The sequence below is a fragment of the Embiotoca jacksoni genome, unplaced genomic scaffold (genome assembly GCF_022577435.1).
Source record: "Embiotoca jacksoni isolate LCO1_2020_lvr unplaced genomic scaffold, fEmbJac1.0.p SCAF_2, whole genome shotgun sequence".
NCBI classification, from domain to species: Eukaryota; Metazoa; Chordata; class Actinopteri; family Embiotocidae; genus Embiotoca; species Embiotoca jacksoni.
Genome location: NW_027185340.1, coordinates 1,956,475 through 1,973,480, shown reverse-complemented (window position 1 = coordinate 1,973,480; position 17,006 = coordinate 1,956,475).

Here is a 17,006-nt window from a genome sequence, read left to right as displayed (position 1 = left end):
TCTTTCATTTCTTAAGTAGCTCTCTGGCTAATCCTCCAAACAAACACAATAACTCACTCACTCCTCATCAGTTACTTGTCAAAGATACTTGAAGTGATCAATCCAGGAAAAGCCTTGTTGAAATACGTAATTTCTCAACTTGTCCGGGTAAATATTTGCAGTCCGATGAACTCATACTTTCCAGTAAAAACCATATTTGACATGGATCATTCATTGGTATTCATTGTGTTTTCTAGGGCAAAAATACATACATAGTCTCTATGTGAGCTTATTGGTATTCATGGTCATGCAATGGAAACTCTTATTATTGTATTTTCACTGTTTATGACAAAGCCACGACTTGAAAGAGTTTTATTGCTCTCAAAGCAGCTAAATCTAAAGCAAAATACCTTCGTCATCGTCACAATCACACTCTTTTATTGGATATTAATGTAATCTTCATATTAAAAATGCTGAACCCCATAACACAACCTGACAAACCTGAAAATCTGATTTCTATTATCTCTCTGTTAAAAGCAATTCTACTGTCATTTGTCAAAGTTATTGGTCATTTATCGTCAGAGAATGATAATATGTTTTAGTACAGTGAAATGCATAACAGTCGGTGACTCATAAAGACATAAAGACTGGAGCATAGGTTGACGCTCATAAATACTGAATTGTTTGTGCTCACAGGAAATAAATTGCGGGTTCTGTTTTGGTAAATCAAACGTCTTTCAAACTACAAAGGTGAGTAGTAATGTTTGCACTTCTTCAAGCCAAGTCTACGCTAATCAAAACAACTTTTATGTGCCTCACTTAAAATTATGCACGCCATTTAAATTTATGTACACAAACGTAGGATAGAAGGTAAGTGCAGAAAACACTTCGACGTCGGTCTGCTGCCTCGCCGTAAATCCTCTGTTCTCGTGGTTCGGTTTTTATTCCACGCAACATTTGAAGACAGTAAAAACACTTCTTTAGTATTTTCTCTTTTGTGTGCTTCGTCAGGAAGAAGTTGAATGAATGACCTCTAAGTCCTGAAACATTGTTAGAGCAGATACAGTTGGAGGGATTCTTGCGTGCCTGCTGCCGGTTTGGTATAGATGAACCCTCCCCAGGGCCTCCGTGGCCCCTGATTCAATCAGTGTGTCTCCACGTCCACTGTTTCCTGGCACTGATATATTGCAGGGAGCAAGCGGTGGTGTGCGCCGTCACTGCGTGCATCAAGTTATGTCACAGCCGTTTCAAAGCAGCCGCAATTTTATTCAGTGGCCGTTCAGAGACGCTGAGAGGTGAAGACATTAGTTTGATGTGCCGGCTGTGATCCCTTTATCTGAATGTGGATTGAGAGAGGCGAGATGAAGGTCGACTGGACTTCTTCTTACGCACACAAAGAGAGAGAGGGGGGGGGGGGCTGTAACTGGAGAGACTGAGTGAACGGACGCACGGACAAAATCATGACTTAATCAGCCAAAATTAAGCATCATTTTTGTATTTTCAAGAAATCCCACAAAAAGACCAAAACACACGTCAACTTCTCTTTTTTCTGTGTCACGCTGCCCTTTTGTTCCTGTAGATGTAAATCTACAGCAAATCACAAATATAGTCCTTCAGTTTAAAACAACTCGGCATTAAAATAGTTCATTGTAATAAAGGAACATGTCACCCATCACAACAGTGAGGCTCATCGATGGGTTGTTTAATAGTTTTTGGACAACAGAGCGAGCGTGGCTCGAGTCAGGAACCTTTGCTCGTATTAAGTTTTGCTCAGCCACTCTGAAGCGAGGACCAATCAGCAACCAGCGGAGGGCCAATCAGCAACCAGTGGAGGACCAATCAGCGACCAGCGGAGGACCAATCAGCGACCAGCGGCGGGCCAATCAGCGACCAGCGGAGGACCAATCAGCGACCAGCGGAGGGCCAATCAGCGACCAGCGGAGGGCCAATCAGCGACCAGCAGAGGACCAATCAGCGACCAGCGGAGGACCAATCAGCGACCAGCGGAGGGCGACAAAGTGCAATGACGTTGAAGTAGCTCCAACAATATCGGCGGAGGTCAAGTTTCGGAGTACAACATTCGGGATATGGTGGTCAAGGCTGCTCCAGCAGTTTCAAAATGAACCGGAGGTCTACGCCCGGTATGATACAACTGGAAACGATCTCCAACAGAGTGCGTTCAGACGCACATATTCACAACTGGATTTTGGGTCAACAGCATCAAGGCCACAGAGGAATGGACCATATCAGGGTTCGGCTCCAAAGACAACACTTTGTTGATAATATAATGTTGACCGTGCCAGTGCGGACTCCTGCACCTCCATCTTAAATATTATATCTAAAAGTGCATAACATGCAAAAAAAAAAAATAATAATAAAAATATCCAGTCTTATTTAATGTTTTACACTCAGGATTTCTAATTTCAGTTCTTCTTTCGCTGTAAAGTACTTTGCAGCGTTGGCTTTGAAAAATGACATAAATAAAGTGACTATATTAACCTTCTGAGTGGAAAAGGCTCAGCTAACTATTCCAAACGACTGGGGTAAAAAACAAATTATAATAAATTGAACAATGACGACTAACAATTCAATGAAAACTCAATACTAAGAACATCGTCCTCGAACAGTGGCGGTAACGCACGAGATTAAAAGCAACAAAAGCGTATTTTAACCTAAATATCGGTGTTTTCGGTCGATGTTGACCTGCATGTGATGTGTGTCCAACTACCGTCCAGGCCAATGAGACTGCTCTCTACTCGCTAGAATATGAAGATATTCTAATGTTAATCTGATTCAGACCTTAGTGTAAATTTCCATATTACCCAAATGTATTCTCCTGGTGCATGTTTTATTCAAGGTGACATTGTGTTCTATACATTATGGTATGACAATATGCTGAATGTGATTATATGGCACTTATTCAACTTGTCATTTCTCACAAGGGTTAAATAAATACAAACTGAATTAAATGTGACTATTTCTTCCCTCTGAGAAGGAAAACAAAAGCTGAGATGCTGCTTTGCATATTCTCTGACACCTCGCGACTAACAGATGAGACGTGATTTAAATAAGAGCTAGCTTTCTTCACCTGTCGACCTCCTGTAAATATTATTAATGGCCTAAAAAAAACCACCTTTTAATTCCAGATATGTTTTTTTCTTTTTGTGATAGCCAAGTGTCAGTTCACTGCCTTTAAAGTACTGGCTTGTGCCCATTTTTCAAAACCACAATGAATATGCAAAAGATGGGCTTTAGAAAGGGTGAAAAAAGAAAAGCTGAGCGTTAACATTAATTAATATTCGTTGCAGTAAAAATGAAAGCTAGACCCACGCTAATTTCAATAGACAATTAATCATGAGGCTCAGTAATTACACCGGGGAGTTTACAGATGATTTTTTTTTTAAGGGGCCACAGTAAAGGAAAGGAGATAATCCCCAACCCATCACAATCACTGGCTTCCCACCAATCCCTGCAGAAAGAGCAATTAGAGCAAACAGCAGCACCGCAGTAATTGTGTACCAGGAAAAGATGAAGGCAGGATCTTAATTGCAGTGAACGAAGATCACTTGCTCTCACACCTGATTGTGCTGAGGGGAAAAGAATGTGCAGGCCGGAGCAAAGTCTGAAACACCTCCAGGTGCCGGAGTAAAAATAACCTGAACGGGAGCTCCTGCTGTATGAGGGTGTGTAGTACCTGACATGTTGGGCATTCAGAGCGCCCCATTCCAGTTCTGTCACACTGAGGCAGCCAAATCTCACAGGACACGTTACCATTATTTCACACATTTTATTTGGTTCAAATGAATCCTATTGGCTCGTTTCTGCAGATCTGAGAGCATTAAAAAAATAAAAAAAAAAATTAAAAAAAAAAAAAGCTTTTAGTGACCTTTGTGATGTGCAGTTAACAGCAATACAAACAAGGATTATAATAGTGAGCACGATTAGACTATTTGTGTATTTGTGACTAAGAATGCGTTTTCATTTTTCCATGTGAGCTCTTTACTGAAGGTTTACCTCATGAGAGCAAGTGAGAGTCTAAACAGCTGTTTCTGTGATCATAGAAGAGGAACGAGACCAGTGAATTTCACTGAGGAGAAGTGCATGAAACATGATTGGTGGATCAATTTTAAATAATGTTTACATGGGTTTTGGTTTAATTTTTGTTAAATTAACATTTAGGTGCCTTTGTCTGATTTCTGTTATTTGTTCTTAAAGCAACAGAACCAGCAGCTGAATCTCTGATCTCATCGGTCCATATTCTAAATCAAGACATCTCTGACCAATTAATCCTATTTCAACATTTCAAGTTCGCAGTTAAAACCCAAATGCGACTTTAACATTTTCCATTCGTGGTCCCTGACTTGACTCTTTCGTTGAACTGTCTCCAGGTAAAGCTCGCTGGAACCGCGTCTCTCTGATCCCGGACCAGCACTGAAAATCCGCAGAAATCCAGCTTGCTGTGAGTTTGAGTGTGTTTATGGTGAATTGCATTGGCTCATAAGGAAAAAATATTAAGTCAGGTCCCTCTAAAATGGTGTTGAAATATTGTGCTGTCAGCACATTACCACATCACTTCATGACATACAGTCGGGGCACGCAGCACGAGGCCCGGCCCTTCACCACACTGTTGTTCCTGGCTGCCTCTTCACTCCGACCTGCACCACGAGTCACCGGGGACATCCAACCGCTCTAATAATTGCAAATTACTTTAATTGCAGTCATTTTTGCGAGATTGATTCCTTGTCTTTTGTTTGAAATACTCATCAATCTATTTAACAAAACAATTATTTAAGGATACGCCAGCAGCGGAGTCATTTTTGGTAAAAGAATATCAGATTTCAGTGGGGGAATCTGGGCACAACTTGAGCTTTCTCCAAACCTCCACCTCCTCATCTTTGGAGTCTGGAGAGAAATGTGTTATTTCATGTTTGAATTGTGTGACTGTTCTACTTTGTAGTCTTCCAGTAAAAGCTTTGACTCTGCATTTACTTTAACAGAAACCCACGGTCTTGATGATTCTGTAATAAATTTGATTGCTGCGAGAAAACTTTATAATCCCACAGACTCCGATGCTTCTCTGTGAATATTTTTTTTTTAATTTTACATCTGAAACTTAATATCAGCTGTACAATACAATGCATTATACATTAGCGAGTATATAAAGTAATTCAAAATAGCTTCACTTCAACCAGCTACAAAATTAAAATGCTGTTTCCACATTAATGCATCAGTAGTAATGATAATAGTCAGACAAGGAGCTTAATTTAACCAATATATTTTAAATGCACTACTTTACTATGAATATTTTCTGTGCTATTACTTAGAAATCATTTTAAAACAAGACTTTAACCTTTACTGAGTATATTTATCATGAGTTTTTGCTCGTTTTACTTGCATACAGGATCATAATACTACTTCCACCACTGAGTGTACCTTACAGCAGTATCTCAACATATTTGTGCGGTAGCATTCCTGAGATATTGACTGTAAATATTCCCAATTTCCTCACATAAAAGAGGCTATACATACAGATATTACCTGGATAATAGCTGTTCAAATTTGAATTTTCACACAAGAAATTGTTGTAGTACAACTATCCTGTCCAACTGATATCTTAGAAAGGAAAAAAATGAATTTGATATTCAGATGTATTTCATTTAGGATGTTAGTTTTACATATTTAAACAACAAACCAGAGCAAAAATTTCTGTAATGAAGGTGTATTAATAACATTACTGATATCAGCAAGGTTCAGTTCAGCGCTTCGTCTCCCAGATATGACAAGGCTGCAGGGAAATGCAGGATTTTAGTCATCTATTTAGAGAAGTGTGTCCAGTCCAGAGCCGGATAATCGTTAAGAAATGAATTAGATCCACAGTGAATGATCAGTGCCGCCTGTGATCTCAGTTTATTGTGTAAGAAGATACAAGGGCAGGCGTGCCGGAGCCTTGTGCTTTAACCCCGGCTTCCTGTAACAGTATAGCATTTCTGTTTAACTTTATAATCAGGGCTTTATTAATGCAATGCTTTTCTTCCGCCTAATAATGAAACAACACAAATAAAATAAATTGTGATCAATGGAGGCGAGCAGAGACGGATGAGGAGTGTGTCACACTGGGGATGATACCAATTTATCTCTTTAATGCATCTCCATGGGGTTCTCTCACTAAAGGATACAGATTACTGAACCTCTTTCTCAGAGGGAAATGCGTGAGAAGAATCCATATAACATACAGAGATGGAGAGCCCTTCTTTCATCTTGTATCATTCATGCTTCTTGGTCACTCTCTACATCAAATTCGAGAATCCAGCTAACGTGTACAAATATTCAGAGGGAAGATGTTTGAATGTTTTCTTACAATTGGAAATAACATTTTTAATTAAAAATCTGCAGGTCATAACTTTCATGTAAAGCTTTAATGTAGCAGAAGCAACGCAGAAATCATTCCTGCTCACTGCGATAAGACTTTACAATACTTCACCTTTGGCCAAATCTGTACTACATAGACTCTACTGGCATCGCCATTACATCACCATTACATCACCATTACATCACCATGTTCAGTCAGCTTTTGCACTAAAATGCTGACCATCGCACTGTTGTTTAGTTTTATGCTATTGTATTTATTTATGTGGAGATTTTTGTAAATTTTGTATTTTTATCCCTATTTGTATTCTGTCAGTGTTATTGCTTTTTACCCGGTATCTTTGCGGGATCAATAAAGTCTGTCTGTTTATATCTATCTTATAATGGTTCGGGACGACGAGGACATCTGCAGAAATACTTTTTCTTGTTTTTGTGTCTTGCTTTGACTTTACGCATAAAACTAAGTTTTATATTTGTGTTTATTTCATATTTTGTGTTTGTCTTGTTGACAGGCAAAAAACCGGTTTGAATTCGCACTTCTCTTTTTCATGAATATGTGTTTACGTGTGCTTTTTGACAAATAAAACCACGCTATTGGAAAAGCTTGTAAAGAGAAGGCAAATCTGAAAAAACTGGAGTGACACAATCAGCATCTTGGAATGTTCCACTTTCGAGGAAGGATGAGCCGTAAACAACCGAAGCTATAAACAACCGAAGCTCAGCAAAAGGCAGAACTCTTAACATGTGCTGCTAAATGAAGACAAGGCACACCCCTGCAGTAAATAAGGAATTCCCTGCAGCTATGCTCAAAAACCAGAAGGCAAAGTCAACCAGGTCACTGTGTTGCATCAGCAGAAAAAACTAGTAGCAGAGAAATATTTGAGGTCAGGCAGCAGAAACAGTCTTCTTCAGACAGGAGGGACAACAGTATTATGACTAATGTGTGGACACATGCTAAAACTCCACATTAGAAAGCAACACGTTGAGCAGGATCCACTCTCGTGCAGCAGCATTGATTAAATCTCCCACGTTACACATTTTCTAGGGTGAAATGTTCTCCTGTAATCCCCAAATGAAGAAACCAGTTTATGACTTCAGATATAAACACGCTTTCATTCATAGGTTTTCCAAATTCTCTGAGCAATGGCATTTCAGGAGGCCCAAGGTCAAATTCAGACTGGGTCATAAATTGTTTTTGTTTGATAGCCTGCGTTTGTCTCAATAGCAGAGGGAAGGCCAAGCCCATAAAAACGTAAAAGACGGGCCGGCTCGCTGTGGGCTCGGCTGCCGGCATTGTTGTCCTGGGGACCATGAGATGCTCCCAGTGGAGGTTTCATGGTGAATAAAGACTGTTACGGTCCACCGTTGGCACGCACGGGGGGCTCATTCAGTGAAGAAGTCACAATGGCAAACTCAAAGCTGGAGCTATTCCATTGTCAGCAGAGTATACAGGTCTGTCACCAACACAGGGCTGTAGTTCTCATGACTGACAGGGCGACATTAATGCTAAGATAAACAGCTATATCAAAGATTTATGAAAACATATATATTTATGTACCGAAATCAAACTTTTAGTTTTGAATTTTCCTCAATGTTATGTTTGTTTTTTGATTTATGTGTTAATATTTGACTCAAATTCTTAAAGTTGAGCAGATTCACGTATACTGCCTTATGTCTTTAGCCGTTAATGATTGAACCATAACTACTTATTTAAGCACAAACCTAACAGGAGACATTTGTGGTCCTCACACCACATATATGCTCAGTTTGACCCATTTTTCTTCGTGGAGCAGATTGACATCTTTGCCTCTTATTTATAAGTTAATTTAACCAAAAAATACATACAGACATGTTTAAAGTTTGACAATATCATTTGATATTTCTGCTAATGTATTAAACAGGTCAAAAATATACTATTGTAAAAGTGCCTTCATTACCTAAAACAGATGAGCACTGTATTTTGGTAGATCGTTTTCTAGATGCTAAATAGCTGGAGAACCTCCTAAACTGTGGATTAACACAAGTCACATGAACTGTGATATGTATTGATATCACTGTAGGTCTACAGCACAAGCAATGAGCTACGTTACACTTCGGATACACAGATAATACCTCGGAGGATGGTTCATCCATTGATGTCGTTGGTGTTTTCACGAGACTATCGTGATTTTTTTTAACCCAACAGCCCTAACAACATTATCCAAATGAAAACAACAAGGTTCCTCAAAGGTGTAAAACACATTTATGACTACGGCAACATCCAAATAACCTTTCAGTGGAGCCGAGGTTTCGACGGGCTCCCTAAATCACCGCGGTAGGCAGTTCTCGGTGTTTGCTAATAGCACTTGCTGAGTAGATATTAACACGTGAGGAGAGGGTGATTTGGTTGCACTGAGGGTGATTTGGGAATCCCTGGACAGACCTCCGTGTAGGCGGATCCCGGACAGGCCACACCTTGCCCCCCCCCCCCCTCCTCCTCCTCCTCCTCCTCCTTCACTCAGCTGCATCTGCTCCTCATTAACACCATTATAATGAGCCATCGCACCTGAGGTAAATAAAACTCCGGTCTGGCTCTCGGTCTGCTCGCTCACCCTCCCGTCATCAGATCCTACAGCGGCGCTCTGTGTGCGAGCCGAGCTTGCTGCTGTTGTCGGAGGGGCTTGGATGCACCCCCTTGACCCTGCCTGTGTTTTTTTGTTTCACAGAGGACATTAAACGTGGTCAGTGGAGGAGCCACTGGCTACACATAAAACCCCCACAGGTTCTCCATCCACAGCCATGGCCACAAAGCGGATAATGAGTTCCATAAAACTGTCAGGAAGGAAGAACAAATGTGCATCGGATACACCAACCGTAATTCAGACGTGGCTCTAAGTAGCTGGAAGAATGATAAAAAATGGTTTTTCTCTGGCATTGGTCAGACACTGCAGAAAAATTAAAGTGTTAAAAAACCCTGGTAAGAGGCAGCAGTCTGTCCTCTGGTGGTCTGGACTCAGCCCAAGTCCAGATCTCCTTAATGGGAAAAGGTTAAATGCTCTTTCAAAATTCAAGTCACCTGACTTTTGAATTTAATTGTTCAAATTTTTTTGCCATCACATTGAACAAAGCGCCGATTGTTTGGCCAGAGGCTGATGTCTGCAACAGCTGTTCCTGCAGAATTACTGTATGCTGGCTGATTAAATATGTTCCCTTCTGAAATATTCAACTGCTTATTCTCACTTTATAGTCCCATCATTAGTCCTGATGTTTACCTAAATCCATTAAGACTTAGATGAATTGCATTTAGACTTGTGCACAATTTTATTATTGTAACATTAGCATAAATATGACATCCAAATAAAGAAATAAAAAAAAAAAATCTGATTTTGTCGGATGTGAAGCAGTAGGCAACTTTGAACAACGCGGGTTTTGACAAATGAACATGACATGCAGGGGGAAAATAATTTGACAGGTGACAAATGTTGAGCAGTGATACAATCTGAAAAGCAGGCCACCTGAAATATGACTCACTCTATTAAAATCATTCACAGAGGATATTGAATAGTTCTTTAAAGACTTCACAATATCTGATAAGATTTATTTTCATTTGATTAAACATTGTTATGATGAGTACGTTCGAGACAAAAGCACAGACTTGTGCATACGTCTCTTTCTGGAATTGCGGTATTTATACAGTAATACCATCTTTAGTCCACACTGTGGTTGTGTTATCGGCCCAATGAGATGCAGCTCAGATGTTCTGATGAAAAATTGGCTGCGTCTCAAGTACGCATGTACTAACCAGGAAAATGGAGGAGGATTGCTGAAGTTTTATTTTTATTTTAACACTTTTTTGCCCAAAAATATTAGGTGGCCATGGAGGGACAGTGCGCCATTACTACCGTCTATTTTATAAATCATATTTAGCGTGTCATCATGACGATTAGTCAGAAAAACAGGGGTATTGTTGAATTACCATCTCTTGCCGAAACATAACAAAGATTTTGACTCATGTATTGCCAACAAAGAATACAGAACTTATGATATTGAATTGCGAAACAGAAAAGAGTCAAATGTTTTGTTTTATTATAATAGATTTTAACATTTCACTTCTACGGATTTGCTTGTTCCGAGAAGTACCGTCTATGATTTATGACCACATCCAAGTTGAGCTCACCAGACTTTCTTAATTTAATTTTCATACTCCTTTCAGTTCCAACACAAACACAGGAGTCGTGCACGGTGAAGGTCAGACGTTTTCTTTCTCTGCATGATAAGAAGCTGCTGTAAATACCCCTCCGTGATTTCTTCCATTTCCAAAACACATTGCACATACTGTTAAATAGATATATGTAAAATAAAGAGCAGAGTTGTAACATAAAGTAAGAAAAAGAGATGGGTGCCTATGGCTGATTAAGTATAGATTCATGCCGGTGCTGCAGGTGCACATGAAGAGCATCAGAAAACATAGTGTAACAGAGGGTCATGTACAATATGGAGGAGGACGTCTGAGGTGAGAAACGATGAGCAAACTATCACCAACTCAACTGGGAGAGATATATTTTCAGAGACGTGCGGATCGAGGAAAAGTCGAGGACTTCCAGCCGCCAGCCGGACGTCCAACCAGCAGAGACTCCAGCATTACTCCAGCCTGCTGTACACTGTTATACTAGAGAAATGACAGGAACACTATCCTTGCAGAGAAATTGTTATACCGTGACATGATCTGTCATGAACGTTCAGATTGAGTGCCATTCGCTCAGTTATGTCACTTTTAATGCAGTCAGAGCCGGACCTCATCGATTTGGTGCCATCTGCAAGATTATAGTTGCATCGCAGCCAAATTCACCACCAATCATTAAGTTCATGGAGAAGGTGTCAGAAGGAGGCTCAGTGCTCACGGGGAGGGCTTTTAAATATTTCTGAGGTCCATCTTAAGAGCTAAGAGGAGTATATTTTTGACGATTGGGTGCGACATTATCTCGATTAAAAAAAAAAGCTGCTCACGATGAAAACCAACTAATCACAGCAACTATAAGCCTCGTTATAGCCAATATCATTCTGAACACAAACCTCAAGACCTATTACACCAACAATTCATGCACAAAACATGGATTCAACGAGCACTTCTCTCAGGGTGCATGTTTCCCGCAACAGCCTACTTATAATCAATAATGACGATGCAAAGCCATAAAACTAGTACAAAAGGGAGGGAAGAGGAAATGCAGCATAGTTGTGGAGTTGAAGGCTTTTTTTGGTAATCTTTCAAAATAATCGTATTATATTCCTCCTCCGTTGGATGGATGATGCTCCTCGCGTTCAGCTCTGTTGCCTTGTCTTGTTCACAGAGATCACGCAGACGCTCAAAACCACAACCGAGTTTCTGGAGTGATTTCACTGCTAACGACTTGATGAATATGATCCTCCATGTTTCTGTGGGTTTTTGTTATTCTTGATTTGTCCTCACCTCAATATAATAGTTTCGTGATCACAACTTTGTGAGTTATGAAATATGTTTGTTGTTATTCTCTCCGCATTTTCTCGTTTGGAGGGTTAAAAAAAAACTACGCTCATACAAATATTTTGATTGGTTACATATGCTCGCTGCCTAATTATCTTTTACGCATTGGTTTCTTTTCCCCCCTTTTTTTTTTTAGAAGCCAGTGATTTACTGTTCATGAATATATGCAACAAGGGAAAGCAGCCAGCTCTAGAGGCCATAACTCATAGGCCAAAAGTTGGCCTTATTTACATTGTAAACAATACAAACCTGATTTCTTATTTTGTTTTAAGCCTGGTGTGGAAATCTTCATGGGAACATGTAGCTGATAAAAGTGCAGAACAAGTAGAGTATCTATAACTTCCCACGAGTGTTCCTGCATTCATGAAGACATTGGTATTAAACATTAAACGTGTCTGTTGAAGGGAGAATCAGTTCGATTCTTGCTCACTCTCACGGTTCCCGTGAGTCCTGCTGAATGTGCACGGCACCGGTGTAATCACAGCACCCCACTGAAGTAAAAGAGTGACGCAGTTCAATCACTTAAGTTTTTATTACTGTTGTCTTACGTGTATTTCGGCAGCGCTGGCACAGCGCGGGAGTCCAGACACTTTTCGGAGGTTAATGGATAAGCTTAAGGTCTCTCTCACCCAAATGTTGTTTTTATGGCCGGCTTTGGCAGGGAGCCTTTTGTTTCATTAGACTGCGTCTTTATCATTTATGCACTGATGGGAACACGAGGTTTTGGGGTTAGAGACGCTTATTCTCTAAATGGTATTTCACTCTTTCAGCCACAGGGCAAGGCTAATGGAATCTGCTGATCCCTACTGCTCTAAATGGCTTCGGAAAAAGGAAAGACAGCCGCCGCGGATTCTGTTTGAGATTTCATGCACAAATATTGCCAGAAGTAATGCATTAAATATTTTATATTCCAGATATTTGATGGCTATCAATAAACTTCATAACAGCTTTCATAGATCTATAAAAGTATCTTTCATTTTGTTTGCATTTTCATCTGCCATGAATTCTCAGTTTCCTACAGGCTATGAAAGAGCACTGCGAATGTTTTACGTATTTTATATTGATTGGGTGGGCTTATTTAATTCAATTGCTGCATATCCTTACTTGGAGGTGCAGTGAAAATCGTTTGAGAATCAATGGGCGGAAGCAAGCAAGACAAAAATAATTGACTGTTTTCAAACTCCTGCAGGCAGCAGAATAACTAACCAAAACAGCTCCCAGGGATGTCTGAAATTGGTTTTGCAAATCCTTCAACCACATATCCAAACCAAGAAAAATGTTAATACAGAAATCCATTTCAAACTCTACAGCGTACATTAAGGGTTTTTCTTTTATGTTCTGACACTTATTCTGATAAACAGTGTTATGCTAATAGTCAGGTCTGCCTCAGCTAAAAGAGAGACAAGGTGTTTTTTTGTTTTTTTTTATCTTGACTGTTTCAGGGTGTTCGAACCAGATGCAGTGAGGTGGAGCTCTCCCCCACAGAGCTGTCTCCCCGGGTGCCTGGAGGTCCACTTCCAATCTATTTGCTGTAATTGCCGTCAGAGTGTACACCTTGGAGTCTTCTAATTCCCTCTTTTATTTCAGCCACCATGAGGGAGACCATCTGTCCTCCTGCCTGCACCCCTCCTCTCCCCCACCACCACCACCACCACCACCACCCACCCTTTGGCGTCAGGTCTCTCGCAGTCTGCACAAAAACCACAAGCATGCGCACACACACATACACACACACACACACAAACACACAGATACAAACACAGCATGCCAGGATTTCTTTTCTTTTTTTTTGTCTGGGGCTTTGATGCATCACACCTTCACCCAGCCAGAGTCCAGGAGTGAGCTTTTTACGAGGTGCCAGTGAGGATGACCACAGCGCTGTCACATAAAAGGCAAAAGTTGTCAGGATAATGAAAGTAAAGTGACATCGTTTCCCATCTGCTGACTTTTTTTTCTTCTTAATTCATTCAGTTATCCTGAAATCTGAAAGGCTTTAACCCACACACACCTACACACACACACACCTACACACACCTCACGGCTGAACACGAGCTGGCCTTGTTTGCCTTTAAGATGTAGGTTATATTATTGCTACCGGCTTCATTTCCCATGTCTCCTCCCCTGAGAGTACACGCAAGCTGTTGTTTGCAGTCGCCACAGCCTTTGGTTTTTCTCCTGAGGTGGTCACACTTTGTTCCAGACTAGTGATGACAGGCGGAGCTTGGACCCGGCGCCTCGGCAGGACAGGTGCTGTGCAGGTGCAACACCTTTACTTCAACTTTTACATCTGGCTTTTGTCCACAGGTTCTCCCAAACTTTAAAACTTTAAACACTACAAATATACCAAATAGACAAAGTCATCTCAGAATTAGTTTCCATTACTTCAATCAAAAGGTCACTCAAAGACTTAGCTGCAAATAGTGTTCAGCTTCAACAAACAGAAAACAAGAATAATACAAAGAAATGCTGGTAGTAGGTCCGCTGCCCTGAATAATATGTGACATTTTCTGTATCTATCTCACTGCATCCGTGCTCTTTCACTGTGTCTTTGTTTGTGGTTTTTCTAGACTGCAGCCACAGTGTCTGGGGCGCGACTGATTTAAATACCATCCCATCTCATTAACATGCACAGATAGAGCTGCGAGGGCCAATTACATTCATCTTGTCATGTGGCCGGGCTTCCAAGTCGTTAATATTTTATGGCAACACGCTCCCCCAGCCGTGGCAGCAACACACCAGTGCTCTTACATTATTCCACAGCCCAGGACATGAGATCAGAAACATCCCCCTGAATACACACACACTTCTAGGTCATGACAATCTAAGCATGAAAAATGAGTGGAAGGGGGGAAAGTGGTGGAAATCCACATATAGATATGCCATTTTTATGATAACTGATTATTATCAAGACAACCAAACCTTTAAAAAAAAATAACTACACAGAGGAACAATGTAAATGTTTTTCCTTCATGGTATTGTTATACCAACATCTCCAGTAAAAACGTCAACATGTGAAAGATTTGAAAAATATGCTAAAGGTTTTTTGGAGAAATAATTTATCACGTCATACGGACTGGATTCTCTGATTCTGCAATCATCTTCTGAGCCCAGAGAATTCATGCTGTAAATAGAATGTGTTTCAACATGCATGTGATAAAGTAATTAACATATATCAGTAAACACAAATGCCTGCAGCTTGTTTGGGAAATCAGTTGGTGGTGATACTATATAATCAGTATCATGACACAAAGCTACATCCTTATAATAAATCCAATGAGAAAAATCTATATTAGATCGATATTGTTAATTCTAGCAGTGACAGTGGTATTACGTTATCTGTAGCATGAATTTGTGCTATTGATTCATGTTTTAATCATCGTATAGAATAAGGTTGGGGTTTTATATTTGGTGGAAATAGAACAAATATATATTTTTCCCTGCTCTGACTGAGGCTCAATAAGTTCCTGATGCAGCTAGTTTAAAATGAAGGTCACTTATTTTGGGAGCAAAATGTGTTGGTGTCTATTTTTAGCTGAGAATTTAGGGAGTATTTAGAGAACTGAACGTTGTATGTGGCGTTGACAGAATATAAACGACAGTGTTTGTCATCGTGTACATGGATCATTAAAACATTTCCTTTGACATAATGGAGCTCCAGGCCACAGAGGAAGGAGCGATATCAAGCTTTGGACACAAACTGTACTTGTTAGGGTTGGTTTTGCTCTTTTCACTCGATTTATGTTGGAAAAAACATAGAATAATATAAAATATGACCACACTTGGTTGCAGGAATATTTCACCTAATGGTCTTTAAAATAAAATAAATAAAAAAAAAACTTTGAGATAAGGATGAGGAAGGATTGAACGAATTACTGAACACAGTTTTATTATAGGGGATTAATAAAGTAAATACCTACCTACCTACCTACCTACCTACCTACCTACCTGAATCAATAAGAGGTTTTCAGCCGCTTGTTGAATGTTATCTTTGAGGGAATCTGTCAATAGAACTGCCTCCTTTCTCTCCTTTTCTCACAGCAAAACATTTTTGCAACAATCGTTGCAGCATTTCAGTTATATGCTTGATGAACTGAGCTAAAGTACAATAATCCAAGAAATAAATAAATCTATGGCCTGGGCTTGTGTAATTCCTTTAATGACTCCTCTAATGAAATGCCCAGTCTTCAGAACAGTGGCTCCGGTTTGTGCCTTCTACTGTACAGAGCCGGGACGGCCCGAGGAGACAAGCTCAACACATTTCTGACTGGTAACAGCAGCCGATGCCGACTCGCCTCCCGGCTCTGTGGCGATACGCACCAAGATTGATGTGTGTTCCTGACAGTGGCCATTTATATAGCGAGATGCCGCTTGGCAATGTGAGGGGAAGAGTCACTTAGCAGAACAATTTCCTCACGCAGCATGGTCCCTTCTCTTCATCTTGCCAGCACAAATTATATTCAGAGAAATTGCCGTGCTTTCAAACAGAGTTTTACCTTATTGTATAACAGATCTAGCTTGACAAGAAAATCAGGGGGAAAGAAGATCCATCAATTTAGTTGATAAATACAATGATGAAGAATAAATCACCAGGCATACGGATAGCACAGACTAACATGATGTACTGTATGGCTGACTCACAACCTAATATATCGCATTTATGAGAGCTCTAAGCAGTTTTACAGCAATGTCTCAACCTACATTAAGCTCTGATCTCAACATCACACAACAAAAGTCTGAGTGTCTTAATTATTCTATTATACAAGTTAAACATAAAATGTTTAATGTGATAGCTTTTGAAATCGAGAAACAATCATGTGCATGAAGGCTTTGACGAATTAAATGTCCGTGGGATCACATGATGTCTCAAATATATTGACATCTGAGCTGCGATGGTGCAGCTTTATGATAAGTAATTTCATCTTTTAAATCTTCATCTTTAATATTGTGGCTGAATGCTGCAAATTAAGCCAGTGCAGCAAACATTATCATCTGCGGTAATTCAACAAACTCGTCTTTTAATTTAAATTTGGTAAAATATGCATTTATATGAACAAAACACAGATGCACGTAGTTCAAATACATTAAAAACTCTCATAATTTCTCATCAAATCCTCCTTTAAGTAGGAAAATAGTTTTCTCAGAAGTATTTGCAGAGACTGCA